General features: G+C 48.8%; 1 pseudogene; it reads left to right on the top strand.

Moving 5' to 3' along the window:
- The window catches only part of LOC132584595 (arachidonate 12-lipoxygenase, 12R-type-like), a 79626-nt pseudogene extending 63508 nt beyond the window's left edge, over positions 1–16118 (top strand).
- The last annotated feature ends 202 nt before the right edge of the window (positions 16119–16320 follow it).

Below are 16320 nucleotides of genomic sequence, written 5' to 3'. Positions count from 1 at the left end.
GGCAAAAATGTGTGAGCCGGAGGCTAAAAACCTGTGAGCCACCTCACGCTAACTCAGCTTAGAGGGAATGGGTGGGGATTAACCCTGGGTCTTTCTGCATGCCAAGCAGATGCTCTGCCACTGAGTCCTCAAAAACCGTGTTCTGCTAATAGGCATATTGATCTCTTGGGAAATGGAATGTGGCCAGGAGGCTCACCTGCCAGCAGGTACATCCCATTTTGAGCATCCCCCACCGTTCATTAACATGCGTGGCCAGCAGCTGGTCCCTGTTCTGCGGGTGGCCGGCAGATGTGTCAGACTCTAGGGATGCGCAGGTGTGCTCAAGCTGGGAGCCTGTCCAGATGTGCACATGGCTGCTTAGATGCTGGAGTGCTGCTTGAGGCAGATGTCTGCAGCTGTGAGCAGGCCCAGATACGCCCGGCTGAAGAAACGTCCTTCCCAGCTGGGTTTGTTCCCCTTGCCTCTTGAATGCCCTCTGTTGCTCCCTGAACTCAGGGGAAAGAAATCCTAATGTGATGCAACTCGTAGGAATTGTCTGCCTTGGCACACCCCCATTTAAAAAGACATGGACGGAGGAAGGGAGGAAAGACTGTTGGTTATATCCAGTGTTCCCTCTAAGCTGAGTTAGCGTGAGCGAGCTCACAGACTTTTAGCCTCCAGCTCACACAGTTTTGTCTTAGCTCAGAAAGGATGACCCCAGAGCACAATAATTTATGCTGTAGCTCACAATTTTAATGCCAGTAGCTCACAAAGTAGAAATTTTGCTCATAAGACTTCAGCTTAGAGGGAACATTGGTTATATCCCATCTATTTTCCTCCCTCCCCCCTCCCCCCCTCTCTCTCCATCTCTCTCCCTTCCTTCCTTCCTCCCTCCCTCCCTCTCTCCCTTCCTTCCTTCCTCCCTTTCTTCCTCTCTCTCTCCCTCCCTTCCCTCCCTCTCTCTCCCTCCCTTCCTCTCTCTCCCTCCCTCCCTTCCCCTCCCTCCCTCCCTTCTTTCATTCCTCTCTCCCTTCCCTCCCCCTCCCTCCCTCTCTCCCTCCCTTCCCTCCCCCCTCCCTCCCTCTCCCTCCCTTCCTCTCTCTCTCCCTCCCTTCCCTCCCTCTCTCTCCCTCCCTTCCTCTCTCTCCCTCCCTCCCTTCCCTTCCCCTCCCTCCCTCCCTTCTTTCATTCCTCTCTCCCTTCCCTCCCCCTCCCTCCCTCTCTCCCTCCCTTCCCTCCCCCTCCCTCCCTTCCCTCCCTCCCTTCTTTCATTCCTCCCTCCCTTCCCTCCCTCCCCTTCCCTCTCTCTCTCCCTCCCTCCTGTCCTTCCCTCCTCTGATGTTTATTGTATATGGCTTTTACATTAAGCAAGTTTGGCCACCTCTGCCCTTAACCATGTTCTACCGGCTATACCCTTTCTGTACCTTGGACACAATCATCTGGTTTGTTCCCTTTTCCAGCTCTTGATTCCTCATCTCCGGTATTCCATCCACATCAACGTGTTGGCTAGAACCTACCTCACCAACCAAGGTGGCATCTTTGACAGAGTAAGTGTGGATCTTTGAGGAAGGCTCAGAATCATCCTGGCATGCTACCTATACCAAACCCCTTTGGGTTCACCCATACATGGACATTAGTTGACCTCTTGAGGATCCAAGACATGGTGGGGTGACGGTTGGGGTGCGTGAGCTACCTAAAGCTATGATCGGAAAGGTCTCTCTGGTTGTCCTATCTGACCAGTGCTGTTCGGAAGATTGAAAGTACTAAATTCTGAGAAGCCCATGGGGGTTGAGGGTGGGGGGGACAAGAGCCAGTTTGGTGTGGAGAGCCAGTTTGGTGTCGTGGTGAAGTGTGCGGACTCTTATCTGGGAGAACCGGGTTTGATTCCCCTCACCTCCGCTTGCACCTGCTGGAATGGCCTTGGGTCAGCCATAGCTCTTGCAGAGGTTGTCCTTGGAAGGGCAGCTGCTGTGAGAGCCCTCTCCAGCCCCACCCACCTCACAGGGTGTCTGTTGTGGGGGAGGAAGGGAAAGGAGATTGTGAGCCGCTCTGAGACTCTTCGGAGTGGAGGGAGGGATATAAATCCAATATCTTCATCTACCTCACAGGGTGTCTGTTGTGGGGGGGGGGGGGAAGGTAAAGGAGATTGTGAGGTGCTGTGAGACTCTCCGGAGTGGAGGGCGGGATATAAATCCAATATCTTCATCTACCTCACAGGGTGTCTGTCGTGGGGGAAGGGGGAAGGAAAAGAAGATTGTGAGCCCCTCTGAAACTCTTCGGAGTGGAGGGCGGGATATAAATCCAATATCTTCATCTACCTCACAGGGTGTCTGTTGTGGAGGAGGAAGGGAAAGGAGATTGTGAGCCGCTCTGAGACTCTTCGGAGTGGAGGGTGGGATATAAATCCAATATCTTCTCCTACCTCACAGGGTGTCTGTTGTGGGGGGGGGGAAGGTAAAGGAGATTGTGAGCTGCTCTGAGACTCTCCGGAGTGGATGGCGGGATATAAATCCAATATCTTCATCTACCTCACAGGGTGTCTGTTGTGGGGGAGGAAGGGAAAGGAGATTGTGAGCCGCTTTGAGACTCCGAAGTGGAGGGCAGGATATAAATTCAATATCTTCATCTACCTCACAGGGTGTCTGTTGTGGGGGAGGAAGGGGAAAGGAGATTGTGAGCCGCTCTGAGACTCTTCAGAGTGGAGGGCGGGATATAAATTCAATATCTTCATCTACCTCACAGGGTGTCTGTTGTGGGGGAGGAAGGTAAAGGAGATTGTGAGCCACTCTGAGACTTCGGAGTGGAGGGCGGTATATAAATCCAATATCTTCTTCTTCTACTACTTCGAGTCACAACGGCATGCCTGTCCTAGTTAAGCATCTTGTGAGTATCCTCTGGAATGCCTGAGGGGAAAGTAGTGCTTGGAGGTCCAGCAGAATTGCCAACCTCCAGGTGGGTATATAGAAGTAAACAACCAATGGTTACAGTGACCAAATACCTAAGATGTAATTCATGAAATGACAAGCATCATTTAAAGGAACACTATCGAAGAAATTATTCTTCCAGTAAGGCGTCCTGACGTGCAGGCAGTCGACTTAAAAGGTCTCTTCCAGTATAGGGTGTGCCATAAAGCATTACAAAAGACGTTCAAGTTCAAAATGATTTCGCAACGATATTTTCAATGCGTTTCCCAACTGCTTAAATGCTTTCAATGAATAAATGAGGACTCCGAATCTCAAAAGGCCTTGAGCCGTTTTTGAGCGTGGTGCCGGTCTGAAATCATATTAGAGATTTTGAGTCCTCATTTATTCATGGAAAGCATTTAAGCCGTTGGGAAATGCATTGAAAATATCGTTGCAAATCCAATGGCAAAATAGTGAAATTAACAAATTGAAAGAGCATTTGGTCTGGATAGCATTTGTGTAGGAAAGCAATAAAACAGGAACACATCAGAATGGGGCAATAGATGCTGTCGGTTAATTTCTTTCAGTTTGTTAATTTCACTATTTTGCCATTGGATTCTAACTTTGTAGAAGAAGAAAACTGCAGATTTATACCCCGCCCTTCTCTCTGAATCAGAGACTCAGAGCGGCTTACAATCTCCTATACCTCCCCCCTCCCACAACAGACACCCTGTGAGGTGGGTGGGGCTGAGAGAGCTCTCCCAGAAGCTGCCCTTTCAAGGACAACTCCTGCCAGAGCTATGGCTGACCCAAGGCCATTCCAGCTGCTATAGGTGGAGGAGTGGGGAATCAATCCCAGTTCTCCCAGATAAGAGTCCGCACGCTTCACCACTACCACCACGCTGGCTCTCTTTGCATTCTTTGTACCACTTGGCATTCCTCACCACTGCCCACCAGCTATAAGTAGCTCTGCTCACTGTACCCCATGTCATTGTCTGATAAAGTATGCATGCATATGAATGCTTGCATTCTGAATCAACAAAAGCAGTGATGATGAAAGAAGAGCCCTTGACAAACAGCACGTGAAGAAGGATATTTGCCATGCCTTTTCTTCATAAGAACATAAGAGAAGCCCTGTTGGATCAGGCCAAAGGCCCATTCAGTCCAACATTCTGTGTCACATAAGAACATAAGAGAAGCCATGTTGGATCAGGCCAATGGCCCATCCAGTCCAACACTGTGTGTCACATAAGAACATAAGAGAAGCCATGTTGGATCAGGCCAATGGCCCATCCAGTCCAACACTCTGTGTCACATAAGAACAGAAGAGAAGCCAGGTTGGATCAGGCCAATGGCCCATCCAGTCCAGCACTCTGTGTCACATAAGAACATAAGAGAAGCCATGTTGGATCAGGCCAATGGCCCATCCAGTCCAGCACTCTGTGTCACATAAGAACATAAGAGAAGCCATGCTGGATCAGGCCAATGGCCCATCCAGTCCAGCACTCTGTGTCACATAAGAGAAGCCATGTTGGATCAGGCCAAAGGCCCATCCAGTCCAACACTCTGTGTCACATAAGAACATAAGAGAAGCCCTGTTGGATCAGGCCAATGGCCCATCCAGTCCAACACTCTGTGTCACATAAGAACATAAGAGAAGCCCTGTTGGATCAGGCCAATGGCCCATCCAGTCCAGCACTCTGTGTCACAGAAGAACAGAAGAGAAGCCATGTTGGATCAGGCCAAAGGCCCATCCCGTCCAACACTCTGTGTCACATAAGAACATAAGAGAAGCCATGTTGGATCAGGCCAAAGGCCCATCTCGTCCAACACTCTGTGTCACATAAGAACATAAGAGAAGCCATGTTGGATCAGGCCAAAGGCCCATCTCGTCCAACACTCTGTGTCACATAAGAACATAAGAGGAGCCATGTTGGATCAGGCCAAAGGCCCATCCAGTCCAACACTCTGTGTCACACAGTGACCAAAAACCAGGTGCCATCAGCAGGCCCATCAGTGGGGCCAGGACAAAACAGGAAGGAAGGAAGGCAAATAGGTGGGGGAAGAGGTGGAGAGGTGGCCACCTGCTCAACCTGGATACTGTCTCCATAATACCCTGCCCCCTCTAAGGACAGAGGTGACCCTGAGTGTCCCATTGTCATCTAGGAAAGAAAATGGACCTTTTCCTTCCATAGGCAATCGCGATTGGGCGCCAGGGGCTGGCTGTGCTTCTCAAAAAGGCCCTGGAGAACTTGACCTACACGGATCTTTGCCTCCCAGACAGCATCGAGGCCCGAGGGGTCAGCTTGCTTCAGAATTATTACTACCGAGATGATGGGCTGAAGATCTGGGATGCCATCGAAAGGTACAGGAAATAGACTTGGTGGGGAATGTTGAGGCCCCTAGCTAAGGGATAGGGGGCCCATTTACCCACTTCTGGCTGGAGCTCCAGGCAATGACAGTCCTTCCTCATATGGGCATATGAAGCTGCCTTATACTGAATCAGACCCTCGGTCCATCCAAGTCAGTATTGTCTTCTCAGACTGGCTGCGGCTCTCCAGGGTCTCAGGCTGAGGTTTTTCACACCTATTTGCCTGCACCCTTTTTTGGAGATGCCGGGGATTGAACCTGGGACCTTCTGCTTCCCAAGCAGATGCTCTACCACTGAGCCACCGTCCCTCCCCTCTTCTTCCTTTCACCTGAGCTGTCAAGTGCTCCCTCCTCCTCCTATGCTCCGCTGGCTCAGGACAGGTTGGCCAAATGCTCGGCTGATTGACAGGTGGGAACTCTCCCTAAGCAATTGATCTGAGGAGAAAAATTAAGAAGAAAAATAAGGCCTCATCGGCTTCCTTCAAGTTCTGACCGCAGAGTCTCTGACGATTCCTAGAGCTATCCAGAAGGGACAAAGGTAGCTCTAGCAATTGCCAGAAACTCTATGGTAATCTTACTGACTCTCCCACATTTTGTGACGGTCCCTTTAGGTACTTTTGCTTCAATGTTTTTAAGAGAATCCACATACCTACCAAGAAGAGAGCCACTTCCAAATTTATCAGATTGGAGTGTTTAGTCCTATAAAGAATAAATCAGAACTTGAGGGTTGATTGTCCAGTTCCTTTGTCAGATCTTAGCGGAGTTTATCTGTCTCTCTTGTGTCTGTTATTTTGATCAGCTTTTCTTTTATTGTGGGCATTCCAATGGTTTGCCAAAGTGACACGAAGACAAGGTTGGTGGTGCTCTATGAAAAAATTCCATGCCATTGGCTCTTATTCTCCCTGGACAGATGAGATTTTGATAGTGATTCTCATATGAACATATGAAGCCGCCTTATACTGAATCAGACTCTCGGTCCATCAAAGTCAGTATTGTCTACTCAGACTGGCAGCAGCTCTCCAGGGTCTCAAGCGGAGGTTTTTCACACCTATTTCCCTTTTTTGGAGATGCCGGGATTGAACCGGGGACCTTCTGCTTACCAAGCAGATGCTCTACCACTGAGCCACCGTCCCTCCCTCATATATCTGCCAGTCATCTTTTTACCTTGCCCTTTCTTCAAGGAAGCAGACTTGGTTCTTCCTTCCCCGTAGTATTCTCACAACAATCCTGTGGGGTAGGTTAGGTTGGGAAAGGGTGGCGATCTCCTTAATGGTTCAGGTCTCCCATGGATAACGAGTTACTGCCTCAGAAGTCTGTAGTGGAGAGACATTATCAGACCCTTTTCAATGAGAGAACTGGAGTTTCTTTGACTCTTTCTTGGTGGTCAGGAGAAAACCACAGTTGTCTTTTCCTCAACCAAAATCCTGAAATTGGGCAGTAAAACTGGCATTAAAATTGAAGACTTGTCTTTATTGTACTGTTTCGGGGGAAAGAATTAGACATAGGATCACTTCCTCAGTGTTGCAGCTAACTTCACTTCTCTCTCCCGGCAGCTTCGTCGCTGGCATCGTGGAACTCTACTATAAAAACAATTTAGCTGTCCAGAGGGATTATGAGTTACAGGCTTGGGTCTGTGATATCTTTTCCAAGGGTTTCCTGGCCAAGCGATCCTCAGGTACTCCGCAAATTGCTGCACATGTACTTGATATGGTTGTCAGCTCCGGGTTTGGAAATTCCTGGAGATTTGGGGGTGGAGCCTAGGGAGGGGAGGGACATCAGCAGGATACAATGCCATAGACTCCACCCTCCAACCCAGCCATTTTCTCCAGAGGAACTGATTTCCATTGCCGGAAGAGCTCTTATAATTCTGGCAGATCTTCAGGCCCCGTCTGGAGGTCTATAATAGACGAAAACGTCAGGGTGAAACTATACTATTAAAGCATTTATTACAGGGGGGAAAAATATGTAATAGGGAAAACCTCGTGGCCTCTACTTCTAGGTAGACTCTACTTCTAAATAATCTAAGATGAAAAATATAAATGTGCACACTGGGACTTTAATATTCCAAAGCTTCTACCTTTAAACAGACTGCAATATGAAACCCAAGAGGGCACGCAGGCACTTAGACATAACCTCTTTACCCAAACCGTTTGCACTGAAATGAATTCAAACAGCCTGCAGGAGAATAAATCAGAGCGCATGCAGGCAATTTTTAAACGATTTATTTATTTATTACATTAAATTTCTATCCCGCCCTCTCCGCAAGCGGACTCAGGGCGGCTGACAACATTCATTTTCACAAGTTAAAAATCAATAAAACCAATAAAACATAATTACAATTTTATATAATGTCAGGTGGCAGCTCTCTCCCGGCTAGATATCAAAGGCCTGTCGGAACAATTTGGTCTTACAGGCCCTGTGGAAAGTGGAAAGATCCTGCAGGGCCCTTATGGCCTCCGGGAGAGCATTCCACAGTTCTGGTGCTGCCACTGAGAAGGCCCTAGCTTGCATCGAACGCAACCTAGCCTCCTTTGGTCCAGGGATGGAGAATAGATTTTTTGTCCCCAAACACAGTGCTCTCTGGGGGATATATGGAGAAAGGCGGTCCCGCAGATAGACAGGTCCACGACCATAAAGGGCTTTAAAGGTCAATACCATCACCTTGAAACGGAACACAATAGGATAAGAGCCTGCTTTTGACTCATAAACCAAAATCATGAGAAAACGGTCTATAATGAATTCTTTCATCCAGATTGCACACTGGCACTTCAGCAAACAAATCATCCCACGTCACAGTCTTGCCCGTTCAGTCCACTGTGGTTTCAATGAGGTGTTCGACGAGGTGGGTTCAATGAGAATCCACTCCGTCTAGACAAAGAATGAGCTAGAGCCTTGTGAGGAAGTGACAGGCTTTTTGGGTTCCACTTAAAAGCCGTCCGTCTTGAAAAAGGCAGTGAAATGTTTGACGCCGGCTAACATGGACTGGCTTTACATGGGTGAACTTATTCTTTATCCTAACACCTCATTGACAGCTCTGACTCACGGCTTCCTGGGCTGAGTCATAAGAACATAAGAGAAGCCATCTTGGATCAGGCCAATGGCCCATCCAGTCCAACACTCTGTGTCACATAAGAACAGAAGAGAAGCCACGTTGGATCAGGCCAATGGCCCATCCAGTCCAACACTCTGTGTCACATAAGAGAAGCCACGTTGGATCAGGCCAATGGCCCATCCAGTCCAACACTCTGTATCACACAATGGCCAATATACATGCATATACATACATGCATATAAACACACACACACACACACACACACACACATATATTTACTGTGGGTAATAGCCACTGATGGACCTCTGCTCCATATTTTTATCCAATCCCCTCTTAAAGCTGGCTATGCTTATAGCCGCCACCACCTCCTGTGGCAGTGAATTCCACATGTTAATCACCCTTTGGGTGAAGAAGGACTTCCTTTTATCCGTTCTAACCCAACTGCTCAGCAATTTCATTGAGTGCCCACGAGTTCTTGCATTGTGAGAAAGGGAGAAAAGGACTTCTTTCTTTGCTTTCTCCATCCCATGCATAATCTTGTAAACCTCTATCATGTCACCCCGCATTCGACATTTCTCCAAGCTAAAGAGCCCCAAGTGTTTTAATGAGTCCATCCATCTCACGTTGGGTCGTCCTCTTTTCCCACCGCCTTCAACTTTTCCTTGCATTATTTCCTTTTCCAGTGACTCTTGCCTTCTCATAAAGAGAACAAAGTCCAATAGCCTCCATATAGTCATCTCAGTTTTCAGGGAGAGTTCAGGATAATCTGGATCAGTGAACCAGAAGTTGTTGTACAAACCTCAGTGTAAATCAGGGGTGGGGAACGTCAGGCCCAAGGGTCGTTTACGGCCCTCGAGATCACTTGGTCTGGCCCTCGGGGATTGCTGGACCGAGCCCCCCCCCCTCCCATAGGCATTGTGAAGGACTGCTGCTGGGTTATGTGGGTGACTTTAAAGGTCTGCTGGGAGCAGCTGAAGGGAGGGAGGGGTGGCAGGGGTGGGGGTGGGAGCCAGCTACCACCAGTTCAATTTGCACGTGATTATCCCAGAGGGTGTGGCCTAATATGCCAATGAGGGTGTGACCTAATATTAGGGGATGTGGTCTAATATGCCTGGACCTAGGCATTTGCCTAGGGCGGTAGGCCGGTGTGTGTGTGTGTGCTGAATTAGGGTCTCCCCGTGTGACTTCAAACAGGAAAACAATTATTAGAATTAATTTTGTCAGCCTGAATCGTTCTCCCTCGGTGGAGCACTGTTTTTTAAGTTGATAATTTTGTATGGCCCATGAATGATGTTATAAATATCCAAATGTCCCATTGCAGAAAAAAGGTTCTCCACCCCTGGTGTAAATAAACCCCAGTCGCTCACCACCTCTGAAAGGGTAGAGATGTGAGAACTGGGAAGGGGGTCCAAGAGAAAGCAAGGAAATGCACACAAGCACCAAAAGAGATTTGCGGGAGAAACTGTGACATCTGGACGTCCCTCCGTTCTCTGTCCCCACATTGTGGTTTCTGTGGCTCACCCTCAATGCCTGAGGTGACGGAGGATTCTTCCCTTCTTCCCCTGCAGGCATCCCTTCCTCCATCCGCTCCGTCCCGGAGCTCACCAAGTTTTTGACCATGGTCATCTTCACCTGCTCAGCCCAACATGCAGCAGTCAACAGTGGACAGGTAGGTGAAGGGCCTCTCCATTAGGGTTTCCAACTTGGGGAATTCCTGGAGGTTTTAGGGGCAGAACCTGGGGATGGAGGAAGAGGAAGAGGAGGAGATTAGATTTATACCTGGAGAATGAGAAACTGGCCAGGCAGCGTCTGCGCTCCATGAAGAAGAAGAAGATATTGGATTTATATCCCGCCCTCCACTCCGAAGAGTCTCAGAGCGGCTCACAATCTCCTTTAACTTCCCCCCCACACACAAGAGACACCCTGTGAGGTAGATGAAGATATTGGATTTATATTCCGCCCTCCACTCTGGAGAGTCTCAGAGGGGCTCACAATCTCCTTTACCTTCCTTCCCCACAACAGACCCCCTGTGAGGTGGCTGGGGCTGGAGAGGGCTCTCAAAGCAGCTGCCCTTTCAAGGACAACCTCTGCCAGAGCTATGGCTGACCCAAGGCCATGCTAGCAGGTGCAAGTGGAGGAGTGGGGAATCAAACCCGGTTCTCCCAGATAAGAGTCCGCACACTTAGCAAGAGCTCTGACTGACCCAAGGCCATTCCAGCAGATGCAAGTGGAGGAGTGTGGAATCAAACCCGGTTCTCCCAGATAAGAGTCCGCACACTTAGCAAGAGCTCTGACTGACCCAAGGCCATTCCAGCAGATGCAAGTGGAGGAGCGAGGAATCAAACCCGGTTCTCCCAGATAAGAGTCCGCACACTTAACCACTACACCAAACGGGCTCTTCTGGAGTTTGCTGGCCAAGAGCTCTCTGCGATATTTTTATTAGAAGCAAGCTGTTCTTATAGATGGCCTATTGCTCTTATACTCTCTATAATAATTATTCATTAATTCATTCTTAATTTCGGGCAAGCCATTCTTTTGACAACAAATTAGCTCAAAGCCACTTAAGTGTAAAATTTTAAGGAGGCCAGTACTGTGCCTCTTCTATAACTGAATGCAAAAGCCTCTTAAGAGCCTACTAGCAAATGCAACTATAGGAAGGATTACTCCTGAGGAAGTCCATTGACGAAATGAGCCTATATCCAGGTGCTCGTAGGACCTTTCTTGTAACATCGGAATGTGAGAATGGACCTCTGTGATAATATTGTTATGCGAAATTGTTATTTCTAGTGAAGTACAAAAAGATAGTTAAAAGGTTTTAAAATGGTTTTATTAAACATTGTTAGCCAGGACGTCACAGTCTTTGTTTCGTTCATTGCAGCAATGTTCCCTCTAAGCTGCGGAGTCTTGTGAGCAAAAATTCTACTTTGTGAGCTACCGGCATGAAAGTTGTGAGCTGCTGCATAAATGAGTGTGTTCTGGGGCCATTTTTCCTGAGCCGAGACAAAAATATGTGAAAGGGGGGCTAAAAAACTGTGAGCTAGCTCATGCTAACTCAATGTAGAGGGAACACCGGATGCCAGTTGCCGCCAAAATTCAAATGCATATTTTTTAACATATTTTCCAGCAATGCCCGATCATAATGCCATATTGGCAAGGAATCCTGGGGTTAATTAACAACATAACTAGATACTAATTTAGGCTTGCCAATCCCCAGGTCCCAGCGGGGGTTCTTGAACATATGAAGCTGCCTTATACTGAATCAGACCCTCGGTCCATCAAAGTCAGTATTGTCTTCTCAGACTGGCAGCGGCTCTCCAGGGTCTCAAGCTGTGGCTTTTCACACCTATTTGCCTGGACCCTTTTTTTGGAGATGCCAGGGATTGAACCTGGGACCTTCTGCTTCCCAAGCAAATGCTCTACCACTGAGCCACCGTTCTTCCGCTTTCCCAGGCTCCTTCCCGCCCCCAGTCAGCTAGCCAGCGGGGGGAAGCCCCGCCCCCAGAGGACCATGTGCCTTTCTACCTCCGGAGGCTTCAGTCTCCGATTGAAAGGCTTCCTCTTGGGATCGGGTGTCTGTGTTGCTTTGAAGAAGTTGGCTGCAACTTGTGAGTAGAGAGGCCAATACCTCGCTTCAGAGTCACCAGAAAAGTGTGGGGGGGGGAGAGAACGTCTGCTGAGTACTTCATTATTCCCTATGTGGAGATCGATTCTCATAGGGTATAGTGGGAAATTGATCTGGAGGTTTTGGGAGCTCTGGGGGAGCTGTTTTTTGAGGTAAAGGCACCAAATTTTCAATATAGTATCTAGTGCCTCTCCCCAAAATACCCCCCAAGTTTCAAAACGATTGGACCAGGGGGTCCAATTCTATGAGCCCCAAAAGAAGGTGCCCCTATTCTTCATTATTTCCTATGGAAGGAAGACATTTAAAAAGGTGTGCTGTCCCTTGAAATGTGATGGTCAGAACTCCCTTGGGAGTTCAATGATGCTTGCCACACCCTTGTTCCTGGCTCTGCCCCCAATGTCTCCTGGCTCCACCCCCAAAGTTTCCTGGCTCCACCCCCAAAGTCCCCAGATATTTCTTGAATTGGACTTGGCAATGCTGTCCTAATTACAGATAGATTCTAAGGCTGCACTTTTTGGTTATCTGAAGAACAGAGGAAATGGCCCTCCCTCACCTCCCACTGCCAAAAGCTGCGAGCCTAAGTCCCTCCGCATACTCGAAGATAGTATCACCCCCTACAGCAGATTACTTCACAAGAATCTGCGATACAATCTTGTTTTTCATATCAAAAGGCTGAGTAGTGTCAGATAGGACTCTCCTAAACACTGAAAAGCGAGCATTTCCCAGAATGCTTTGGAGAAGAAACTTCAGAGAGCAATCCTCAGTCGTAGGGTTGCCAATCCCCAGGTGGGGGCAGGGGATCCCCCGGTTTGGAGGCCCTCATCCCGCTTCAGGGTCATCAGAAAGTGGGGGGGGGGGAGAGGGAAATGTCTGCTGGGCACTCCATTATTCCCTATGGAGACCAATTCCCATAGGGAATAATGGCAAATTGATCTGCGGTTATCTGGAGCTCTGGGAGGGCTGTTTTTTTTTGAGATAGAGGCACCAAATTTGCAGCTTAGCATCTGGTGCCTCTCCTCAAAACACCCTCCAAGTTTCAAAAGGATTGAACCAGGGGGCCCAATTCTATGAGCCCCCAAAGAAGGTGCCCCTATTCTTCGCTATTTCCAGTGGAGGGAAGGCATTTAAAAGGTATGCAGTCCCTTGAAATGTGATGGCCAGAACTCCCTTTTGAGTTCAATTATGCTTGTCACACCCTTGCTCCTGGCTCCACCCCCAAAACCTCCTGGCTCCACCCCCAAAGTCTCCTGGTTCTACCCCCAAAGTCCCCAGATATTTCTTGGCAGCCCTCCTCAGTAGGTCTGCTCGGAATTCTACTGAAGTCTATTCAATGGGGCTTACTCCCAGGAAAGGGCTCTTAGAATTGCACTGCCATTCTCTCAATTGTCATAAGATTATCTGACTTTCACAAACTGATTTCTTACGTGATACATTTTATTTTATTTTATTTTATTAGGCTTTTTAAAAATTAGGTTTATATATCAACCTATCCCCAAACTGGGCTCAGGGCAGCTCTTAAAACTCAGCCTGCTTGGGCCCCGTGCTCCGCAGTTATTGATTTTTATTTGATTTATTTAGAATATTTATTAGCCACCTTCCTTCCTTTAAGAGCTCAAGGAAGCTTATATGATAAGTACATTTAAAAGTGTATTAAAACACCTCGAATAGGGCTGCTAAGCTCCCTCCAGGGGGGCCCTAACTTGCTGGCAGGAAGCAGGCACGGAGGACGCTCTAGGGATTGCGGTAAATCTCTATGGTACCATAGAGTTTTATCACAAGTCCTAGAGTGTCCCTGGTGCGATGTCCCTAGCATGATGACATCACTTCCGTGTTGATGTCCTCATGCAGGTTGCGTCATGCAAAGCGTGAGAGAGAGAACAACCCCCCCCCCCCGTCACAATGGCAGAGGGACTTGGCAACCCTAACCTACAACCAAAATATTTTAAAATCAGTTTTTAAAGTTTCAATTTAGGACTGCTTTAATCAAGTGCAGTTGTAAATAAAATTATCTTCTTCTGCCTCCTGAAGACTGAAAGAGAAAGGGAACCAGGCATACCTCCCCGAGGAGGTTGTTTCACAATCATGGAGCTGACACTGAAAAGGCCCTGTCTCGGGTACTCACCAAACCATGTGAAATTCCAAAACCTTGTGAGGGCTGCTACATCTGTCACATCTTGTTTTGTGCTCTCTCTCTCTCTCGGCTTTCTCTTCTTGGGGACCTGCAGTTTGAACTGGGGGCCTTCATGCCCAACTTGCCGTCTTCAATGAGGAAGCCCCCACCTCAGGTTAAAGCTCCAATAACGTTGGAAGAGTTCCTGGATATCATTCCTGAGATGAACACCACCAGCCAGGTCCTCTCTGTCCTCTGGGTCTTGCGCAACGAGGATTTTGACATGGTGAGTGTGTGTGTGTGTGGGGGGGGGGACAGCACTGGGAAGGGGATAGAGTTGCCAGCCAATTCCTTGTGGGAGGTGGGTGCCAGGGACATGGGGAACACTGGCACCGTACACAATATGATGTCGATTCTGGAAGTGATGTCATGTCACTCTAGGAATCGCCTGAAACTTAACGGTAAAACCTGGCAACCCTAAAGAGGGAAGCCCTCTGGGAGGGGCAAGAGGAGGGACGAGGTCATCTCCCATGATTCCTGGAGCTTTATTGCACCCCCATCCCAGTTTTCATCTTCTCACCCACTGAGCCTCCCACAGCTGCTCTGCCTACTGAACATCTCTTGCTTCCTCAGCACCCTTGAAGCACATGCCCTCTCCTCTCCCTAGGCCTTCTGGGAAATTGGACTGGCCTCCTAACACTTCTTTCACAGTGGTCCCATCTCTCTGTTGCCTGGGAAACCAAACAGAGTTAAAATGCTTGCAAACATTCTGTGACATCACAGGAACTCAGCCAATGGCAGACTGGTGTAACAGATAATCTTTAGCTATTCCGGGAGAGTGGAGGAGGGAATATATCACAGCCTGTATAAAGTCCGGCAGCCCAAATGCTCTGGTTTAACTCACACTCATCAGAGCTTGGAAATGAAGTAGGGTTGTCCATGGTCAGTAGTTGGCTGGGAGAATCTCAGAGTGGCTTATAATCTCCTGTATCTTCTCCCCCCACAACACCCTGTGAGGTGGGCGGGGCTGAGAGGGCTCTCACAGCAGCTGCCCTTTCAAGAACAGAGTCTCAGAGCGGCTCACAATCTCCTTTCCCTTCCTCCCCCACAGCAGACACCCTGTGAGGTGGGTGGGGCTGAGAGGGCTCTCACAGCAGCTGCCCTTTCAAGGACAGAGTCTCAGAGCGGCTCACAATCTCCTTTCCCTTCCTCCCCCACAACAGATACCCTGTGAGGTGGGTGGGGCTGAGAGGGCTCTCACAGCAGCTGCCCTTTCAAGGACAGAGTCTCAGAGCGGCTCACAATCTCCTTTCCCTTCCTCCCCCACAACAGACACCCTGTGAGGTGGGTGGGGCTGAGAGGGCTCTCACAGCGGCTGCCCTTTCAAGGACAACTGCTGAGAGAGCTGTGGCTGACCCAAGGCCATTCCAGCAGCTGCAAGTGGAGGAGTGGGGACTCAAACCTGGTTCTCCCAGATAAGAGTCCGCGCCCTTAACCACTACACCAAACCACTTCCGCTTGGCTCCTACCTAGATTGACCCATGAGCTGATTGCAGCTCAACAGTATTCTTCTTCTTGTATGAGGCCGAGATAGAAATGGAAGAAATCTTTCCTTTGCCTTCTCTGGTGGTTAATAATTTCTGAAAATGTAAACATGCGAGGCAAGTTGCACGCTACACGTGGGCAAAAACATTCCTCTCCAGGGCTGAGTTCTAAAGATCTCCCATCTGACATTCCCATCCAAGGCTCAGTTCTGGAGATCCCTCCATCTGCGTTAAATTGATGCTGTCTTTCTCTCTTCCCCTTTCCCAGAAGCCACTGGGACAATACCACGAAGAGCACTTCACCGAAGAAGAACCGAAACAACTCATCAAGGCTTTCCAGCGACGTCTGGAGCACATTTCGGAGGAAATCAAGAAGAGGAACGAGCTGCTGACGTTGCCCTACACCTACCTCTACCCACCCAACATAGAGAACAGCACGGCTATCTAACATCGTTGCGACACAGGGCCACGTCTCCAGACCATGCGGAACGTGCCCGGAACGTCTCATCCTGCCTCTTTCCTTCTGAGATGGAGAAATCAGAGTAAACCCATCCTCCCAAATTCTCTTGGGAACATGACGCAAAGCACAATGCCACAAAGCGCCCCGAAAAGCAGAACAAAACAAATTCTGCAGCGCGGTGACTAATCTTACCACTCGCAACCCAGAGATTTGCTCTCGATATTTAAAATCACCCACCAAGCTAATGATGGGGAAGTCTCAGCTTCTCTCACCCTCTTT

Source organism: Heteronotia binoei, chromosome 15 (assembly GCF_032191835.1).
Source record: "Heteronotia binoei isolate CCM8104 ecotype False Entrance Well chromosome 15, APGP_CSIRO_Hbin_v1, whole genome shotgun sequence".
Taxonomy (NCBI): domain Eukaryota; kingdom Metazoa; phylum Chordata; class Lepidosauria; order Squamata; family Gekkonidae; genus Heteronotia; species Heteronotia binoei.
Note: the sequence above shows the minus strand (reverse complement) of the source record. Positions and strands in the feature narration are given on the sequence as shown.